Source organism: Dipodomys merriami, unplaced genomic scaffold (genome assembly GCF_024711535.1).
Source record: "Dipodomys merriami isolate MVZ:Mamm:240054 unplaced genomic scaffold, mDipMer1.0.p SCAF_716, whole genome shotgun sequence".
Lineage (NCBI taxonomy): Eukaryota > Metazoa > Chordata > Mammalia > Rodentia > Heteromyidae > Dipodomys > Dipodomys merriami.
The window spans coordinates 126028-145342 of NW_027206309.1; the positions used below are offsets into that span (position 1 = coordinate 126028).

Sequence of the window (19315 nt, forward strand, 5' to 3'; positions counted from 1 at the left end):
GTAGCGACCGTCTACTCGACCAGCGAGGAAAAACGACCACCACACCAGGAGTCTTCTCAGATCACGCTTTATTGGAGAGCCTTTTAGTTGTAGGAGAGCTTGGGCGCAAGAGAGCGTGCACCCGAAACACAGCCGCTTATATAGGAGAATCGGAACGCGGGTCTTTCTATTGTTGGTCGCCTGCCTTTCACCGTCACCAGGTGTCATGGGATTGGCTGGGGACTCTACCTGGCTCGTGCACGCGCACAGCCCAGGCGTCCCGCCAAGCACCGTCTGGGGTGGTTACCTCAAAGCTGCAAGGGAGTCTCGCCTCGGCTCCCTACAGTTCCCCCTTCTTTGTTTTATGGCAACAGGTAAGAGTAGAGGTTGGGCCTCTGTCTAAGACATTAATGAGAGGACCTTGCACTGGTCTTCGCCTGAGGGGCGCCTTCCCCAGTGATGACCAGGCCCGTCCGATGCCTTTTTTGCAGAGGTGGGATCTTGGGCATCAACCCACTTGCAACCCAGCATGCTCTTCTTGAGGAGATGAGAACCATCTCCTCAAGTGCAGTGCACTTGCCTTGCACCCTGTCCCAAATTGCAAATTGCATACCTGTCCCGGTGCAATGGGATCCCCTGATCCCTCGGGGTGCTAAGGCTATGCAGAATGGTAAGGCTTAACTGCCTCTCAGGGCCGACAGCCAAATCTGGGGTGAGGATCCACACTCCAAAGCGGCTAATGCTTGCAAGATAACAACCTTGTCCCTTCTGGTTTGGGCTCGAAGGCGACAGACCAACCATAGGCAGACCACGCATCCTCCCAAGCAGCAGGCTAAAAACATTCTGACTCCCACCCGCTCTTTGAAAAAGGACACCGCAGAGGCAATCCAGTCAGTAAATTGTAACAGCCCACAGCATCATTGGTTTAGCTATCACAGGGATTGCTATTAGCACTGTTGCTAACAGCAGGAAGATCAGCTGCATCTTCAAGAGGGGGTTCTGTTGCAGTCTCCACCGGCCTGGTCAGTCTCATTGGCACCCAGTGAGGTACTTCTTGACTCTGTGGAAAAACACAAACAGCTCCCCTGGATCTCGTTATTACCGGATCCGGTCCATACCATTTATTATTAATAACATCCTTCCACATAACCATGTCTTTAGTATCCATGGAGTCTCTTGTCATATGCCAATCTGCGGCAGACTGATCGTTGTCATTTAGAATTAAAAAATTAAGGGTAAAGAGCACAAGAGAAAGTCTTTCCCTGGGGGACGTGGACTCAGCAACTCCCCCTTTTTGTTTTTGAAGCATTTCTTTTATGCTTCTATTAGCTCTTTCCACTATACCTTGTCCTTGAGGATTGTAGGGCAATCCGGTGGTGTGGGCAACCTGCATTTGTGCACAAAAGGCGCGAAAACCATGGGAAGTATAAGCAGGGCCATTATCCGTCTTGAGTCTAAGGGGCTTTCCCCAAGCTGCCCAAGCTTCTAAGCAGTGTATTCTGACGTGAGACACCTTTTCTCCTGCCAGAGGTGTGGCATGAATGACACCAGAAAAGGTGTCCACAGACACATGTAAATATTTCAACTTACCAAATTCCGTCAGATGAGTAACATCCATTTGCCATAGGGCGTTTGGTCTCAACCCCCTGGGGTTTACCCCCACATGGGGAGGATGAAGAAAGGTAACACAAGATTTACAGGCTTTAACAATATCTCTTGCCACATGCCTGGACAAATTATATCTTTTCCTAAGGGTATTAGCAGGTACATGATACAATCTATGAAAGTCTTTTGCCAATTCTACAGGATCAGCAGCAACCAGAGCCATAGCCCGAGTTGCCTGGTCCACCAAATCATTACACTTTGCCATCGGGCCCGGCAACATAGAGTGGGCACGAATATGTCCAATATAAAAAGTATGTTTTCTGTTTAAGATAAGGGATTGAATCTGTAACAAAACATTAGAAATTGTACTGGCCTGCTTAACTGAAGCAGCAACTTCAAGAGAAGCAACGGCATTTACAACATATAATGAATCAGAAAATAAGTTAAAAGGTTGATCAAATCTTTTAAAAACTTCAAGCACAATTAAACATTCAACAGCCTGTGGGACATTCGGCCGAAAAATAAAGACTACCGGCTGTTTGTGTCCTTGAACAAAAAAGGCACCTTGTCCAGATTTTGATCCATCCGTAAAGATGGTTAGAGCATCAGCCAAGGGCTCCTTTGAAGTGACAACAGGAAAATACACTAAATTTTTGTTAACTATGGCAAGCAGAGGATGCTTAGGATAATGATTATCAATTACATTTGGAAATGAGCAAACAAGAATTGCCCACATATCCATTGTGGCTGCTAAAATTTCAACTTGCTCACGGGTGTATGGAATAATTAATTTATCTGGAATTTTTGCAAAGTGCATTAAACAATACTTTATACCCAAAATTGCCTGCTTAGCCACTAATTCAGGAAAATATTGAACAGTTTTTGCTCCCACAGAATTGCCGTGGAGCCACAATAAGGGGCCATTTTGCCAAAGAACCCCCGTGGGATAATTTTTTTGTTTTTAATATACATAAATCAATAGGTAATTTCAAATCAACCCGTGAAAGTTGAGCCCTAGACAAAGCTGCCTCAACCTTTTGTAGGGAATTTAGTGCTAAACGTGTCAGGGATCTAGAGGAGGTGACTTCAGGGTCGCCCTCCAAAATAGCAAATAAAGGTAACAACTCTGACCGAGGGAGATTAAGAAACCCCCTTATCCAATTAATATCTCCTGCCAATTGCTGAAAATCATTAAGTGTTTTAAGATGACCAGTTCGAATGGAAAGTTTTTGTGGTTTAATCTCAGTAGGAGAAACAATGGTTCCCAGAAATTGAACAACACTAGTCTGCTGAACCTTCTCAGGGGCAATAATTAATCCTTTATTAGCTAAGGTCTCCGTTACCTGCCCAAACACCTTATGAAGAGTCTCTACCGAGGGAGCAGCCAACAAGATATCATCCATATAATGGACAATCTGTACTTTTGGAAATTTTTCCCTAACAGGGGTTAATGCAGCCCCCACGAACAATTGACAAATTGTTGGGCTATTAGCCATCCCTTGGGGGAGAACTTTCCACTGATAGCGAGCATCTGGGGTTTCATGATTAACCGAGGGCAAAGTAAAGGCAAAGCGCTCCCTATCCTTTTCATAAAGAGGTATGGAAAAAAAGCAATCCTTAATGTCTAAAGCCAAAATAGGCCACTCTCTAGGTAAAGCAGAGAGCAGTGGAAGTCCCCTTTGGATGGGTTCCATAATTTGCATCTGGGCATTTACTGCTCTAAGGTCATGTAATAATCTCCATTTTCCGGAGGCCTTTTTGATCACAAAAATTGGGGTATTCCAAGATGACACTGAAGGCTCAACATGCCCCAGCTGCAGCTGTTCCTGGACAAGAGTTTGAGCCGCTTCCAATTTTTCTCCAGAGAGGGGCCACTGAGGAACCCACACCGCCTTTTGCGTTAACCAAGGTATGGGTACCGCACCTTCAGTGGAAGCTTTGTTTTCAGAGGCCCCTAAGAAAAACCCAAACCCTTCCTGTCCTGTTTAGGAAGTGGCTCTATCAGCTCCTTGCGTCCTTGGAGACGCCAACCAAGCCCCAAGGCTGGCACAAATCCTTGCTGTTTCATCATATTCTGACTGGCCTCAGAATAATCATTAGTTAAAGTTAGCTTTAGCTGTTGCTGCACATCTCTTCCCCAAAGATTGACAGGGACGTCTACCACAAATGGCTGCATTTTTCCAACCTGGCCTTCGTCTGTTCTCCAAGTCAATTCTTTTGCACTTAACTGTGGGGCATCGGCATAGCCCAGCCCTTGTAAGGTCTGGGAGGATTTCTGAGTTGGCCATTGCTTTGGCCACTCCCCTCTTTGGATGATGCTTCGATCTGCCCTTGTATCCACCAATCCCTCAAATCTTCTCCCTTCCACTTGGAGAGTTAGCATGGGTCTTTGGTCTAAAGTTATGGACAGGCATGTAAGGTCGACTCCAGTGGAGCCTAGCCCTTTATCTCCTCTCTCTATCTCCTTAGCAGGGAAATTGCCATGAAGAGAAGCAGAAGCTGTGCAATTCTATCCCCGGGAGAAATGGACACCACTCCATGGGGGACATGACAGAGGACCTTGATAGTCGCCGTATAGTCAGGGTCAATCACTCCTGGGAAAATTATTAATCCTCTCATTGTGGAGGAGGAGCGTCCTAAAACTATTCCTACAGTGCCTTCATCTAGGGGTCCTGTCATGTCTGTCTCCACAATCTGGACTCCCATCTGCTGTGTTAATACCCGTCCGGAGGTGGCACAGTGGTCCAACCCTGCGGAGCCTGAGGTTGCTCTTCTTGGCTGGGGAGTTGTTGCGGGTGCTGTCTGGGAGCCAGAGTCTGAAATGCCCCATAAACTTTCGGGCCCTTGGGACGAGGGCCCTTCTCTCCGTTTTTTGGCTCCTGTTCCGAATTAGTGTTAGTAATTTGGGGGATAAAATGTCCATTGATGTCTCTAACTGACCTGCATTCTTTGACCCAATGCTTTCCCTTTTTACAACGAGGACACACTCCTGGAGTCCTTGGCGGCCTGGGTATATTTTGTACAGGACCACCAATTTGTGGGCATTGCTGTCTAAAATGTCCCAACTGACCACACTGGAAACACCCTTTTCCTTTACTATCTTTTGCGGCCCCGGCAGCCGACAAGACAGCAGCTGCCAGCCCCGCATTGGTCAGGGGGCCACCTACTTCTCTGCAGGCTTTTAACCAAGCTTCTAGGCTTTGGGTTCTTACTGGGGTAATTGCCCTCTGACATTCCTTGGTGCTTTGTTCAAAAATGATTTGTTGTACAAATGGCATGGCTGTTTCCAGATTTCCTAATACCCGCTCGGCTGTCTCTAGCATACGGGCAACAAAATCAGAAAATGGCTCATTAGGGGCCTGCATGATTTTTGTTAGATTGCCAGCCACCTCTCCCTTGTTTGGAAGGGACCTGTAAAAAACCTCGTTTACCTGGCGGTATACTTCAAAGGGATATCCTGTCTGGTCTACCGAGTAGATTCCCTGCCCGAGAAGCATGTCTACGGTCCAGTCTGGGTGCCCATCACGGACATTTTGTCTGTATTGGGCTTGAGCCTTGTCTTGTACAATTGACCGAAAATCAAGGAACTGCCCGTGATTAAGGCAAGTACGGGCCACTTCAAACCAATCCATAGGTGTCATAGCATTAATAGTTAGCCTTCGAAGCAAGGCAGTGGTATAATTGGCCGTCACTCCATAAGTCCTGACTGCCTCAACTAAATCTTTTAACTGGGAGTAGGAAACCGGCTCAAAATTTCTTTCAGCAGTAATGGGATTCTCAAAGACTGGGAAAGCGGCTGCTAATCGCGACCAGGTTTTTTCTTTTATAAAGTGACTCTTCCCTGCCGGCGGGCACGGCGGGGGGGCCGACGGGTGAGGGGCAGCTCCGTTTCCTCTCCCTGGCTGCTGCGGTACTCCCACCCCTAGGGGGCGCCACCCTCCATATCTGTCTGCCTCGTGCTCCGCCGCAGCCTCTTCTAACTCTTCACTATCAGCTGGATCGAGCTCCTCTCCCTCCTCCTCTAACATTTCTTCCTCTGAGTCACTCACAAGATTACTATATTCTTGGTCCTGCCCTTCCACATGTAGGGCTGAGAACCGGTTTGCTTTTAAAGAAGGGCACGGGGGTCTCCTTGAGACCCGCTCCTCTCTGAAACCCTTCTCCTTTTGTGAGGGCTGCAGCCCCTCTTGCTTTAATTCTTTAGGATCCTTTTGTCTTTTTTCCCTTTTTCTTTTAGGCCTATTTTCCTCCCCCTTACTGTATGCTGACTCTGATAGACTATCCTGATGCTGCGTTAGTACTTTGCGTCCTTCCTGGATTAAATCAAACCCTCCCTCCTCGAGGCAAGTTCGCACCATCAAAAAGACAAGCCACAAGGGAAGAAGCAATGCAAGCAACCAATAAATATCTAAATCTACAGTGAACAGCATACCGGGGGATATTTACCGACGTCTCCTCTCCGCGTGTTGAGTTCTGGCTCCAATTCGGCCTCTCGCGCGGGTCCCGTCCCAGGTTCGTTCCCGGGTTTCGGCACCAGTTGTAGCGACCGTCTACTCGACCAGCGAGGTAAAACGACCACCACACCAGGGGTCTTCTCAGATCATGCTTTATTGGAGAGCCTTTTAGTTGTAGGAGAGCTTGGGCGCAAGAGAGCGTGCACCCGAAACACAGCCGCTTATATAGGAGAATCGGAATGCGGGTCTTTCTATTGTTGGTCGCCTGCCTTTCACCGTCACCAGGTGTCATGGGATTGGCTGGGGACTCTACCTGGCTCGTTCACGCGCACAGCCCAGGCGTCCCGCCAAGCACCGTCTGGGGTGGTTACCTCAAAGCTGCAAGGGAGTGGGCCGAGTCTCGCCTCGGCTCCCTACACTAGTGCTTTACCACTTGAGTCACAGCTCCATTTACCTGCTCAGGCTGGCTTTGAACCGCAATCCCCACCTCTTAGCCTCCTGAGTAGCTAGTATTACAAGTGTCAGCCAACAGTGCCCAGCTGACACATAAATGTCTTTTGTTTAGTGACCTAGGAAGATGGCTCAGTGATAGAGTATTTGCTTCTCATGCATGAAGCCCTGGGTTTGATTCCTCAACACCACATGAACAGACAAAGATAGAAATGGTGCTGTGGCACAAGTGGTGGAGCATTCACCTTGAGCTTAAAGAGCTGAAGGACAGTGCCAGAGTTCAATCCCCATCACTAACAAAAAATATTTTGTTTACATATGGTGGAGTTCCTTTCAATGTATATACTATTTTAGATAAATATGAAGAAGCACTTAAGCACCTTACATTGTATAAAGATAAGAGTTATGCATTTCTGGGAAGAAAGTCATTAACTTACATTATGTAATGGTGTGTGTGAGGCACCAAACGGTCTCTACATCTTTGTCATTCTCCTGAAATTTGCCTTGGGTGCAGTGCAATGTTCAATGCTCAGACCATCTCAATAGACACATTTGGCATTTGTCAAAAATGACAAATCCCAGAGTGGTACTGGTGGCTCACAGTTATAATCCAATCATGAGGTTTGCAATGCGAGGATTGCGTTTAAAAGCCAGCCTGGGCAGGCAAATCTGAGTCTCTTACGACTAATTAACAATGAAAAACTTGAAAAACAAAAAATGGAAGGAGCCAAATCACCAGTGGCTCACGCCTGTAATCCTAACTACTCAAGTGGGAGATCTAAGGACCACAGTTCAAAGCCAGACCAGGCAGGAAAGTCCATGAGACTCTTTTGTTATTGTTGTTGTTGGGTCTGGTCCTGGGGCCTGAACTCTGGGTCTGAGCACTGTTCCTTATCTCTTCAGCTCAAGGCTATCTCTCTACCACTTGAGCCACATTGCCACTTCTGGCTTTTTTCTTTTTGCTTATGTGGTACTGAGGAATAGAATCCAGGGCCTCTTGCATGCAAGGCAAGCCCTCTACCACTGAGCCACTTTCCAAGCCCTCCATGAGACTCTTATCTCGAATAAATCACTAGAAAACCAGAAATGGCACTGTGGCTCAAGCAGTAAAGTGCTGTCTTTGAACTGAAGACCTCAGGGACAGCGCCCAAGCTCAGAGTTCAAGTCCCATGACCGACCAAAAACAAACAAACAAATAAAGGATCCCTTGTAGGAAAGTCTGTAAGACTCTTATCTCCAATGAATCACCAAAATGCCAGAAGTAGAGATGTGGATCAGGTGGTAGAGCACTGGTCATGAGTGATAAAAACTAAGAGACAGAACCCAGGCCCTGAGTTTAAGACTGAAGATCTGAAAACACACACACACACACACACACACACACACACACACACACACACACACACACACGAAGAAAAATTGCCATTTTAGTCCAAATGCACGTACAGATGTGCAGGTACATAAGTTTCAAAGAGGCAGAATCAAATATGATCACAGTTTGGAATACCAAAAAATACCATGTCCCATCAGTTCCTGGCAGAGAAGGAAGGCATGTGGCATTCCACCCTCAGGGAACTGCTCTTGGGGACATTCTGGGAAATCCCTCCACAGGAACACATCTGGACTACTGGAGAGTCAAAGGTGGCAAATTCCTCAAGAACCAGAAATTCACATTTCACTCCCTCCAAGGGGCCTACAGCTCCAAGAGGGTCTTTGCACTCACTCCCCAATCAACAATACCTAAAATACAGATAGGATGGGGAAGAGTGAATAGGGAGAATTAGTGGGGAGGCCTAGCGTCCCTGTGCAAGTGGTTAAATGGGAAAAGGACTGACCTGAGTAGAGACACAGGATATGCAGGTGGAAGTTAGGGAGGGGAACAAAGATGATGAGGGCATCAGTCCTACAGGATACAGACATGTGCAGACAGGGTACACTCCAGAAAGAGAATGCTGGAGGAGGTCAGGGGACAGGAGAGGGCAATAGAAAGAACTGATTGTAAAGTATGGTAAGTAGAAATAAGACTTCCATACTGGGGCACCAAGGGCCCTGGGTTCTATTTCTGACTCTACTGAGTGGACAAATCCCTATCCTCGCAGCCTCAATTTACCCCACCTGGGAGAAAAGTAGGAAGAAGCACAGACTGTTATGGTGCTGCCACTGAGGTCACAGAGGAGGAGAAAGGAGAAGCTGCAGGTTTGAAGTAAACCCAGACAGGGGTGGGAGACTGGGGAGCAGCATTCTCTCAGCACCATACTGAGGCACTCAGTTATCTGCCTCCTAACCCCTCGGGGTGCCATCAGGCTGCCGATTATGGTGCAGAGCCCCAGCCCCACGTTGAGCAGGAAGCATAGGGCTGCCAGTAATAGAGTCACTGCCTGCAGAAGTGACACCTTCTGCTTCTGCACAGCCAGTCAGCCCCACCGGCCATGTAACCTTGCTCCAAGCCTAGGCACATCCACATGGTGGCAACAGTAACAACTCAGCAAAAGAGTGTGGCCCAGGCACCAGGCCACTCCACAGCCCACCTTCACTTCTTCTGTTTACAGGCTAGCAACCCAGATGCTACCACTTAGTCACCACCTCAGGGGGGAGTCGCAGCCACCAACCCACAAGTTGGGGACTATGGAGTCCTCACAGTCAAGATTCCCACTTCCACACTTGTTAGACAACGAATATATCTGTTACCTTGGCCTTCTGGAGAGTTCCAGTCTATCTAGGTGTGATATGTGGGTCTGATATCAGATATATCCCTCCTCAACTGAAATGGTGCATCTTGCTCCTCCATGGCTCCCCCCCTTGCCAAGTGAGGTGAGAAAGAGCAAGAATTGGATTGTTGGGCTATAAGCCGTACGTGCTTGGTGCTAGTGAGCAGGGTGCGTTTTGGTGGTTCAAGTGTACCCCAGGGATCTATCCCTCTTCACAGCCTCCTCTGCGTCTGTGAGCTATCCTTGAGGAGTCGAGCTTCTCAGGCTTTGCAGATACTGCTGGAGCCCTGCCATTGCCCTGCCTCCAAGGTCTCAGACTCCCCACTGCTGTTGGCCAAGGCCTGAGGACACCAAGACCCCAGGATTTCAGTGTCCGCAGCCATGAAATGGGGTCCATGCTGTGATCAGTGTGTACTGTTCCACTAATGGGCCACAGATGTTGGGTGTGCATGCACATATATAAACCAGAGAGCATTGCCTGCTGCCTGTGACATCTGTCTGCCATTTCTACCAAAGTGTTAGGGAGGCAACATGAGACTGTCCTCTGGCCTCTTCCTCATGAAGGTGCAGTCCCATGCATGTCCTCTGGACACTAAGTGCACGCCGATCCCTTCCAGAAACCTCCAGTTTAGTGTTTGTCTCTATCCAGCCCCATTAGGCAACCATCAGCCAGCACCAATGTGGGCTAGACCCTGTGCCAGGCTCCAGGAGGATGTACAGGAAGCCCCAAGCCCTAAGAGTTCAAATGACTGAGGGCTGAAACACCAAACAAACATGGAGTGACCCAAGACAGGCTAATGTGGTGAGGGCTCTGAAGAAAGACTTTCTGCACCACAGAGAATCTGGTCCTCCTGATCCACTGCTCATCCCGAAACTGCTTCTTCCCTGATGCCTTCCTGTCTGCCATGTTCCACATGTGCCCTCTTGATTCTCTTCTTTCCAGCCTGCCACTAATCCTGGTGATTTACAAGCCACAAACATAGATAACTCTCACCTCCCGTTTCTTTTGGTTCCAGGCTGAACAGTAAGGTCAGTATTTCTGACATCATAGCTTGAGTCAATATCTGTAACAAAACTTTGAAGGCTTGGGTCACCTTGGCTTGAATCCACATTCCTGGGGATGACACACAAGAATTAATCAAAATAGGCAGTTTTGGCTCAAACTTGTAATCCTAGCTACTCAGTGTGATATCTGATTTGCTATTCACTGGAAGAAAGTTTATTCTAGCCTCAATCCTTCCTGCGGTAGCTAATTTTCTCTCCTGAGCCCCTTTCCCTTGGTAAAGAAGGATATCCATGGGAACAAAAATGTAAATTCAGAAACATTTTTGCTAAAAGTAAACTTCTCTCTCTCCCTCAAGCTTCCCAGACTGGCAGCTTTGCAGTTTATCACAAATTTTGCTGAATGCCACTAACAATTATGATGCTTATCACCAGCTGTACTGAGTTCTTTATTACTCAGGAAGTTGTAATAAACATCATTCCTGTTCAGAAAATTTCAGCGCACTGTCAGAAGCATTGACTCGTGTGTCCCCATTTGAGCTTCTGTGTGGTGTGAGGGTGCATGCTGACATGCATTCTCTCTGGGAAAAGGATTCCCCTTCTTCAACATCAGGGCAAAGGTCCAATGTCCCAAGGCATGTTTGACTCAAGGCTATGATTTGCTTCTGTAACCTTGCTTGCTTGCTTTGGTAAACATCACCTATGTGAAAGCACTTCCTATAAAAATCCCCCCTGAACAACAAACAGGGCTGTTCTCTAGCTCTGTGAGCTGAGGACAGATGGAATATGGCTAAATAAAGAACTTCCAGCCAAATTGCCTGAGTGCTGTCATATCTTCCTGGGAAATTGGAATACTACAATTTAAATTGGAATACAACACAAGTGGCTAAAATCTGAAGACTAATCTCCATTTGAAGCCAGCCTTACAAGAAGGCCCATGACATGACACTTTTATCTCCAATAAACTACTCAGAAAAAGAAGAAGTTCTGTGACTCAAGTGATAGAGCACTAGCCCAAAGCATAAAGAGGCTCAGGAACAGCACCCAGGCCCTGAGTCCAGGTGCCAGTACTGGGAAAAACAAATACAACAACAACAAAAAAAAACGGGTAATCAACTCTCCTGTCTTCCTTGTCCTTACTTCTCAGCCTAGTACTGTCTTTGTGTGTTCTGTCACAGTGCTGTTGACCAAGAAGTCCTTTGCACACAGAAAGCCTGCTCTTTCTTACCTGCACTGGCCACATCATTCATTCTCTATTCTCCATTCGATGTTAAACATTTTTTTGGGGCGGAGGTCCGGTCGTGGGGCCTGAACTCTGGGCCTGGGAGCTGTCCCTCAGCTCTTCAGTTCAAGGCTAGCACTCTACCACTTGAGCCATAGTGCCACTTCCGGCTTTTTTCTTTTTTTTTTTTAATATTTTATTTTATTTGAGAACATACTTACAGAGGGGTTACAATTACATGGGCAGGATAATGCATACATTTCTTACCAAGCATTGCAGCCTCCTCCTTTGTTTACCCTTCAATGGCTTTTTTCTTTTTGCTTATGTGGTGCTGAGCAATCGAACCCAGGGCCTCAGGCATGCAAGGCAAGCTCTCTACCACTGAGCCACTTTCCCAGCCCCTCTATGTTAAACTTATTTGTTCAAGGCTGATGTTCTATGTTGGGTCTTCGTCCGTCCCACGAAAGATGGATGGGGTCTGAGGAAAGGTAAGTGTGGCGCTCGCCTGTTCCCCAGCCCAGGAGACAATCAGACGCAGCAGGGAGCCAAATCCAGCAGGTAGAAAACTCATTTATTAACAGAGAGCAGCCCTTATTAAATACAAAAAGGGCGGGTGGCATGGCAAGGGAGGAAGAGGAACCAATCACTGTCAAGGTCACACCCTATCATGCACCTGAGCCTTCATGGGCTGGTTAGGCACTGATAGGAAGATCAATTGGGCTCTGCCCACTCTACTCTCTCCCAGCGCCATCTTGGCTGCCCATGTGCTCTATAGTAAATTGGGCTCTGCTCACTCAACCCCCTCCCAACGCCATCTTTGCTGCCCATGTGCTCCACAGTTCTATTGTTGAGTCTCACCTCTACTGTATCTCACTTTTTGGAGATAAGAGTTTCAGCAACATTTCTTTCTAGTCTGGCTTCAAGCCTCCATCCTCAGTTCTCAGCCCTATAAGTAGCTAGTTTTATAAGTGTGGGCCATTGGTAGCCAGCAAATTTGACTATGTTTTGGTACCTTATATATGTAGAATCATAAATATAGTTTTTATTTTTAATATGGTTTATTTCACAGTATTTTAAAGATTCATTCTTGTTGTAGCATGGTCAGAATGTCATTCCTTTTTAAGATTGAATAATATTCCCTTGGCTGGTTATACCACATTTTGTTTACCCATCAAGAGACATTTGGTTTTCTACCTTTCTACTACTGTGTATAATGTCATGAATAACATTATTATCTTTTACATTGTGCACACTGTTGTAAAAACACGCCAGAGACATCCTTTTATAATAAACTGAGGTGAATCCCCCTGTGGCTTTCCTTCATATTAACTATCAAAGAGAAAACTTAAAGCCAGTGAGGCTCATATGGAGTGACCAACTTAAATATTTTTCATCCTATTTACAAGGATATTGCTGTATTCCTATATAAATAAATATCCAGCCAGGTACTGGTGGCTCATGCCTGTAATCCTAGCTACTCAGGAAGCTGAGATCTGAGGATTGCCAGGTTGGGCAGGAAAGACTGTGAAACTCTTATCTCAAATTATCCACCAGAAAATCCAAAGTGGTTCTGTGGCTCTAGTGGTAGAGTGCTAGACTTGAGCTGAAGAGCTGAAAGAAAGTGCCCCGGCCCAGTGTTCAAGCCCCATGTTCAAAAATAAATCAATAAACAATATCCAACAAGTTGACAAATCAGGCAAGGCCTTTGCAAATTTGTTCTTCTCTTCTCTGGAAACTTCTTCTACACCTTTGTGTGGACCTGAATGCTTAATAGTTCCTGTCTTTGATCCTAGCTTATCAGGAGGCTGAGATCTAAGGATCCATGTTCAAACCCAGTCTGGAAAGCCAATTCTGACAGACTCCTATCTCCAATACACTAGCAAAAAACTTCAAAGTAGAAGTTTAGCTAAAGTGGTAGAGCATCTGCCTTGCAGGAAAAAGCTAAGCAAGTGTATGGGACCCTGAGTTCAAGCCCCAGTACTTGTACACACACACAAAAGGAAAATAAACTTTGTTTAATTCGTTCATCTTTTCAGCAGCTAGATCAGAAGTTCTGCCACAGAAAGGCCTTCTCTGGCCATATGACCTAAAATATTAACTTCCTCTCAGTTCCTTGATTTTCTCTCAGAGCAGGTCTCAGTTTGGGCCTCCCTCTGAAGGGTGTGAGCTCCAAACTCACTCTATTTTATAACATCCTTTTCTCTAGCAGCACCTAGTCCCCATTATTGAAAATCAGAAAATTGGACCTCCTTCTGAGCAGAGCAGTTTGCAAAAAGGGTCGCCCTCTTCTCTGGGTCAAGTAGCCCTAATAGAGCTGACAGCTGAGGATTTTATCTCATACAACTCTCAACCACGGGAAGGTAAACTGAGGACCTTCCCAGGATAAGAAGTAATTCCTGCTTGAGCAAAATGTATCAATCAATGTCACAACAGGAAGGAAACTATTCAGAATATATCTTCCCTTCCCCTCTCCTCTTCTAGCTCTCAAGAGGATTTTGAAAAAAATTGGATTTAAGTGTGGTTATTTTTCATATCTTCCCAGAGTCACTTGTTCAAAGCTGCACACCAGCCCAGGTTGCCCACAATAGGAACTCCACCTTAGGAGCCCAGCTTTAATCTTGGACCTCTTTCATCACTCTTACAATATAGGATGCACCCAACAAGGGAAGGCGCTTCAGGGGCTTTATCCTCCTCCCACAGACAAGTTAGTTCCAGAGGGGAAACTGACCTGGCCATCGACTGAAAGTGAACCAGAATAGGATGAGCTCAGAGTGAGCCCTCCTAATGGGAAAGTCACAACCATTAAGTTAGATAATATATAATAAAGGGTTGCCTGTCTGTGGTGGCTCACACATGTAATCCTAGCTATTCAGAAAGCTGAAGTATGAGGACTGGGGCTTGAACTCAGAGCCTGAGCCCAAGGCTAGTGCTCTACCACTTGAACCACAGTACCACTTCCAGCTTTTTCAGAGTTGGTTATTGAGATAAGATTCTCATGGACTTTCCTGGTCAGGCTACCTTTGAACCACAATCCTCAATCCTCAGCCTCCTGAGTAGCTTAGATTACAGGTGTGAACCACCAGTGCCCACCTGGCCCCCATTTTTCAGATGTACCTCACCTCATTCTCTTTCTCACTCAGAACCAGCCACACACCACTTCCTCCTGATATGGGGTTTATTCCAGCCCTGAGACTTTCACCCTAGCTATTGCCTCTGTCACATGCCCCCAAAGCTGGCTCCCTCTCAATCTACAGGTCTTGGCTTCAGTGCTACCTCTTCACAGAAACCTTTTCTCTATGTATGTGGATTCTGGGGTTTGAACGGGTTTGAAATCAGGACCTGGTCACTGTTGCTTATCTTTTTAAAATCTTAAATATAGTATTCTACCATTTGAGCCACAGTTCCCAATTATGCTTTATTGCTAGTTCATGGGAGATAAGAATTTCAGAGACATTTTTTGTTGAGACTGACTTTGAAACATGATCGTCAGATCTTAGCTTCCTGAGTAGTTAAGATTACAGGTGTTAGCCACCAGCACTTGACTCACAAGGACTCTTTCTGGCACTCTCACCTGCACTATTTATCTTTATATAGTTGTTTCATATATTGGTTTATTGACTTTTCACTTGGCTTCCACAAATAAATGATCAGTTGTGTCTTGGGTAGGTTCCCTGTCTGCTCCTAGCCTACATTTTGGATCATTCACACCTGACATGCATCTGATGAATGGTGAATCTCTCCACCCACTGTCCCCTTTTACTTTCTTTTTTTATTATTTGTTGTATGGTCTTTGGCCTTGAAATTAGGGTCTGGGCATTGTTCCTGAGTGTAATCCTAGGTTGTTAATGTTAGCTTCTTGGGAGGCTGAGATCTGAAGACCGTAGGTCAAAGCCAGTCCAGATAGAAAAGTCCCTGAAACTCATCCCCATTTAACCACCAGAAAACTGGAAGTGGCATTGTTGTTCAAGTGGTAGAACACTATCTCCTACTTGTAATTGCTTGCAAACATTAGTTCCTCTGGCTTCAGTAGCCAGCCTTTGGATTGAGACATGATCTCTCTATGCAGCCTTGGCTGTATAGGGATTATCCCTCCTATAATTCGTTTTTGAGTATACTTCTTGCAATCTTTCACATCCCAATAACAGGTCCCTGTGCTCTCAACTGCTATTATCTTTGATGTCTTATAATACTCTCCACCACTTTCTCGAGAATTGCTCTGCTCCTGGGCCTGAATACTGCAGCATATTCTGAGAAGAGTGGTAGCTATTCGCTAGCCACACCCATCCTGCCAAATCTCCGCCTTAAATTATATTTAGTCTAATTATGAGACTACCCAGAAGGAAGGGAATATTCTGCTAACCGCCCTCCTCCAACCCTGCTTCTTAGTAGACAGTTTATGATCTCAAATTGTGGCTCCCCAGAGAGGAATCTTTCACTGCTGCTTAAAAAGAAAGACCAGGCAAGGGAAACAACACAGAATCCTGGCCTGGAACTGTGCTAGGACTGGGGTTCTTCTGCAAGAAACAGAAGGGAATGGCAGGCAGAGTGGTACCTAAGCCTCTCTTCAGAGGTGACTGCTTGACATTATAAAGCAATTGAAACTCAGATGACAAGATGTAATGGTTAAGCCAGGTAAGTAAACTGGCTCTCCTTCTATAGGGAGAGGTAAGTTGGAAAGATCTGCAAGAGTTGGGCACGGTGGCACTGTTGAAGGTACTCTTTTTACTTGGACAGCCTAAGTTTTCTTTAATTAAAAGGTACATGCCCATGGCATAATTGAATGTTCTGTCCTGTATAGATCCCTGGATCTCATATGGTAGTACCTCATGTCACACTTTACTTTAAGAATGGTGGGTTCCAGCTTGTTGAGTCTTGGCTCATCAGAACACAGGGAATATTATGCAACTTGTTTAAGCTATGGGTGCTCCATTATTTGTTCAATATTTGTCTCTCCCTCAGGTCCTCAATTACCAGTTGGCAGTTTACATTTTGTCCTCAAACAGACAGTTTATATGGACCAACATATTTGGCCCTCAGAACTAGTGACTCTACCTGGATAACATCCTCCCCTCAAAGGGAAATCTTCCTGTTATAACAAAATATAAAAAGACACCTAAGCTCCAGATTTCCACCTTGTAGGCATATTTTCTTTTTCCAATTGTGGGGCTTGAACAGTGTCCTTGAGCAATTCAACTCAAGGCTAGAACTCTACCAATTGAGCCACTGTGCCACTCCCAGTTTTCTAGTGGATAATTGGAGATGAATATCACAGACTTTTCTGACCGGGCTGGCAATGAACCATGATCCTCAGATCTCAGCCTCCTGAGTAGGTAGGATTACAGGTGTGAAGCCAGTTCCAGCCATCATTTCTTTCTTGCAGGAACATTTCAGGGGTATGGAATAGCACAACACCACATAAATTTGTCAGCAGCTGCCCCGGGGAGAACCAGATGATTAGACCAAAATAACTAACCTTGATATTGCCTTTGCTGTCCAAAAGGATATTGTTGGGCTTAAGATCTCAATGTGCGATTGTGTTCTGCTGTAATTAGTACAATTTGTTTGAAGAATCTCCTGGCTTCAACTTTATATAAGTGGTGGGATTTTCAGATAGACTTCAGAAGGTAGCCCCTAGTGGCCAATTCCATGATGAGATATACATACTCTTTTTTCTCCATCACCAGGTACAACTTGATGATGTGTCTGGGCCATCCAGCCTTAAAAATGTCCATCTTATTCTCTATTCAATGCCTGGAGGACTCTCCCATATGACGTATTTTAAACTGCCATCTCGGTGTCTGTGAAGTGGTGATGGGACAGTTTCACTCAGGTAACTTGGTCAAGGAGTTCTTTTGTCTGGTATTGTTTGATGATCTCCTCGTCAAGCAGCTCGGGGATGATTCTTTGTATTCTGCGATCCTCCTGCTATGAAAGCAGGTAGCAAGTCTCCGAAAAATTAACTCAATAAAATAATGGGAAACCCGGCAAAAAGTAAAAATGAAATACCAAAATCCAACCAACAAAACCTGCAACCAAACAGATCATCAATCTAGCTTTGAGTTAATCCAGCAGCTTACCAAGCGAGAGCTCCCAGCACTGTTAACTGACAAATGTTGGGGCACAGTGGCTTCCTATATACCCTACATGACCTATCACAATGGAGCAATCACAACTGTGCATAGTGACATCATGGGGGAAATGGACAAATCAGATTCAGACCAAGTGAGGTCAGAGAAAAAGTGGACCAATTACAGCCTGCCACCATTGACACTGTAGCTCTTAGGCCTCCAAGACTGTTGCTAGAGATTCCAGGAGGACTTGAGGTTGCTATGGTTATTTTCATGGAATTTTTGAAACCACTAAGACAGTGGTCAATGTCCTCTGACCTATGAGAGCACTCCTGCATTATATAAATTGCTTCTGTGGAGACACTAGCCAATAGCCTCCATTCTTGATGGCCACCTTATCCTATGACTTGTTCCAGGAATGACACAGCACAAAGTCCTCCATCCTTCTTAAGGACACCTGTCTCCCACAATTTACTCCTGAAGGGACAAGGTCCAGGCTGGTTCTAAGCCACAATCCTCACAATTCAGCTTCCAGAGTAGTTAGGATTATAGGCCTGAGCCTTCAGTATTTAGCATCTCTCACTTTTAGAAGAAATATATTTTTTGTTTTGTTTTGTTTTAGAAAGGGTAGTTGTAAGGTTGGGGATTTTGCTCAATGGAAGAGTGCCTGCCTGGTGAGTACAAGGCCCTGAGTTCGGCCCCTATCTCTGGGGTGGGGGGAATGTTATAAAAGAAAGGCTGGTGTTAGATATGTCCTTTTCTTTTAGCACTTTGAATTTGTTGCCCTTGCTGCCTAATACTCTTTTTTCTAATGAAAAATTGGTCATAATATCATTGAAGATCACTTGTGTGTGAGGAGTTGTGTCTCTGTGCTTTGGGAGGACTGCTGTCTTTGAGTATTTAATTAGAATGTGTTTTAGTGTGGATCTATGGGATTATGCTAATTTTTTGTTGAGCTGCTAGATTCCTGCATATAAGGGTTCATGCTTTTAATGAAAATTGGGAAGATTTTGGTAATTATTCCTCCAAATACTATGCAGTTTTTCTCTCCTGTACATTATATATATAGATATATACACATAAATATACATTATACATTATACATACATACATTATATACATATTCACATTGTATATGTGAATACGCTAATATAAATATATATTCCTACATATTTGTATTATATATATATTTACATAAATATATTTATTTTTCACATAGCTTCTACTTTTGTGATTTTTTATGGAAGTCTAGATTCGTACAAGATACTTTGTCAGAGATAGAGTTAGAAGTTTCCTCTTTATATCTTGGTGAAAATAAACATTTCTTGGCAAGGATATTGAAGCAGGTACAATCTAGCCTTACTCTCTCTCTGATTTACTGTCTCTGTCAGGTTTCTGAGCACAGGACCATTGCTTGTCAGGTTCTTCTATTGTGCACTGTGATCTTTTGCAGTGTCATGTTCTGCTTCAATGGACACCAGGCCTGCAATTGGAAGAGGAGCTGCTCCAAAATCAACCTGCTTGGTGCAAAAGTTCTTCTGGAGTGGCCTTAGTAGATGCCCCTGTTCCAGGACTACCGACTGCTGACTGTGGACTGCACAAGCACAGGAACTTTTTTGACCCAAGTCAGAGGTCTGCAGTGGAGCCCAGGAGTGCTGCCCTGATTGTGGTTGTGCTAGGAGCCAGGCTGGGGGCAGAGAGACCTCACTGTGGCCTGACCTCTGGGGCGCAACAGGTTCAAGGGCTCTTTCCAGGAGACATGTGTAGTTGTAGGGAGCAGAAGCCGAGCTCCGAAGGCCCCTAAGCACATGCTGGAAAATGGAGCTG

The 19315-nt window shown here is 45.5% G+C and overlaps 1 long non-coding RNA gene across 1 annotated transcript; it reads right to left on the bottom strand.

The window, feature by feature from the left end:
- Positions 1-335: 335 nt before the first annotated feature.
- LOC138818130 (uncharacterized) lies at positions 336-17408 on the bottom strand. The gene is made up of 3 exons (XR_011368986.1): positions 16894-17408; positions 10191-10310; positions 336-1039 (listed from the first exon to the last, which is right to left on the bottom strand). It is a non-coding gene; the product is annotated as an uncharacterized lncRNA (long non-coding RNA).
- Positions 17409-19315: the final 1907 nt, after the last annotated feature.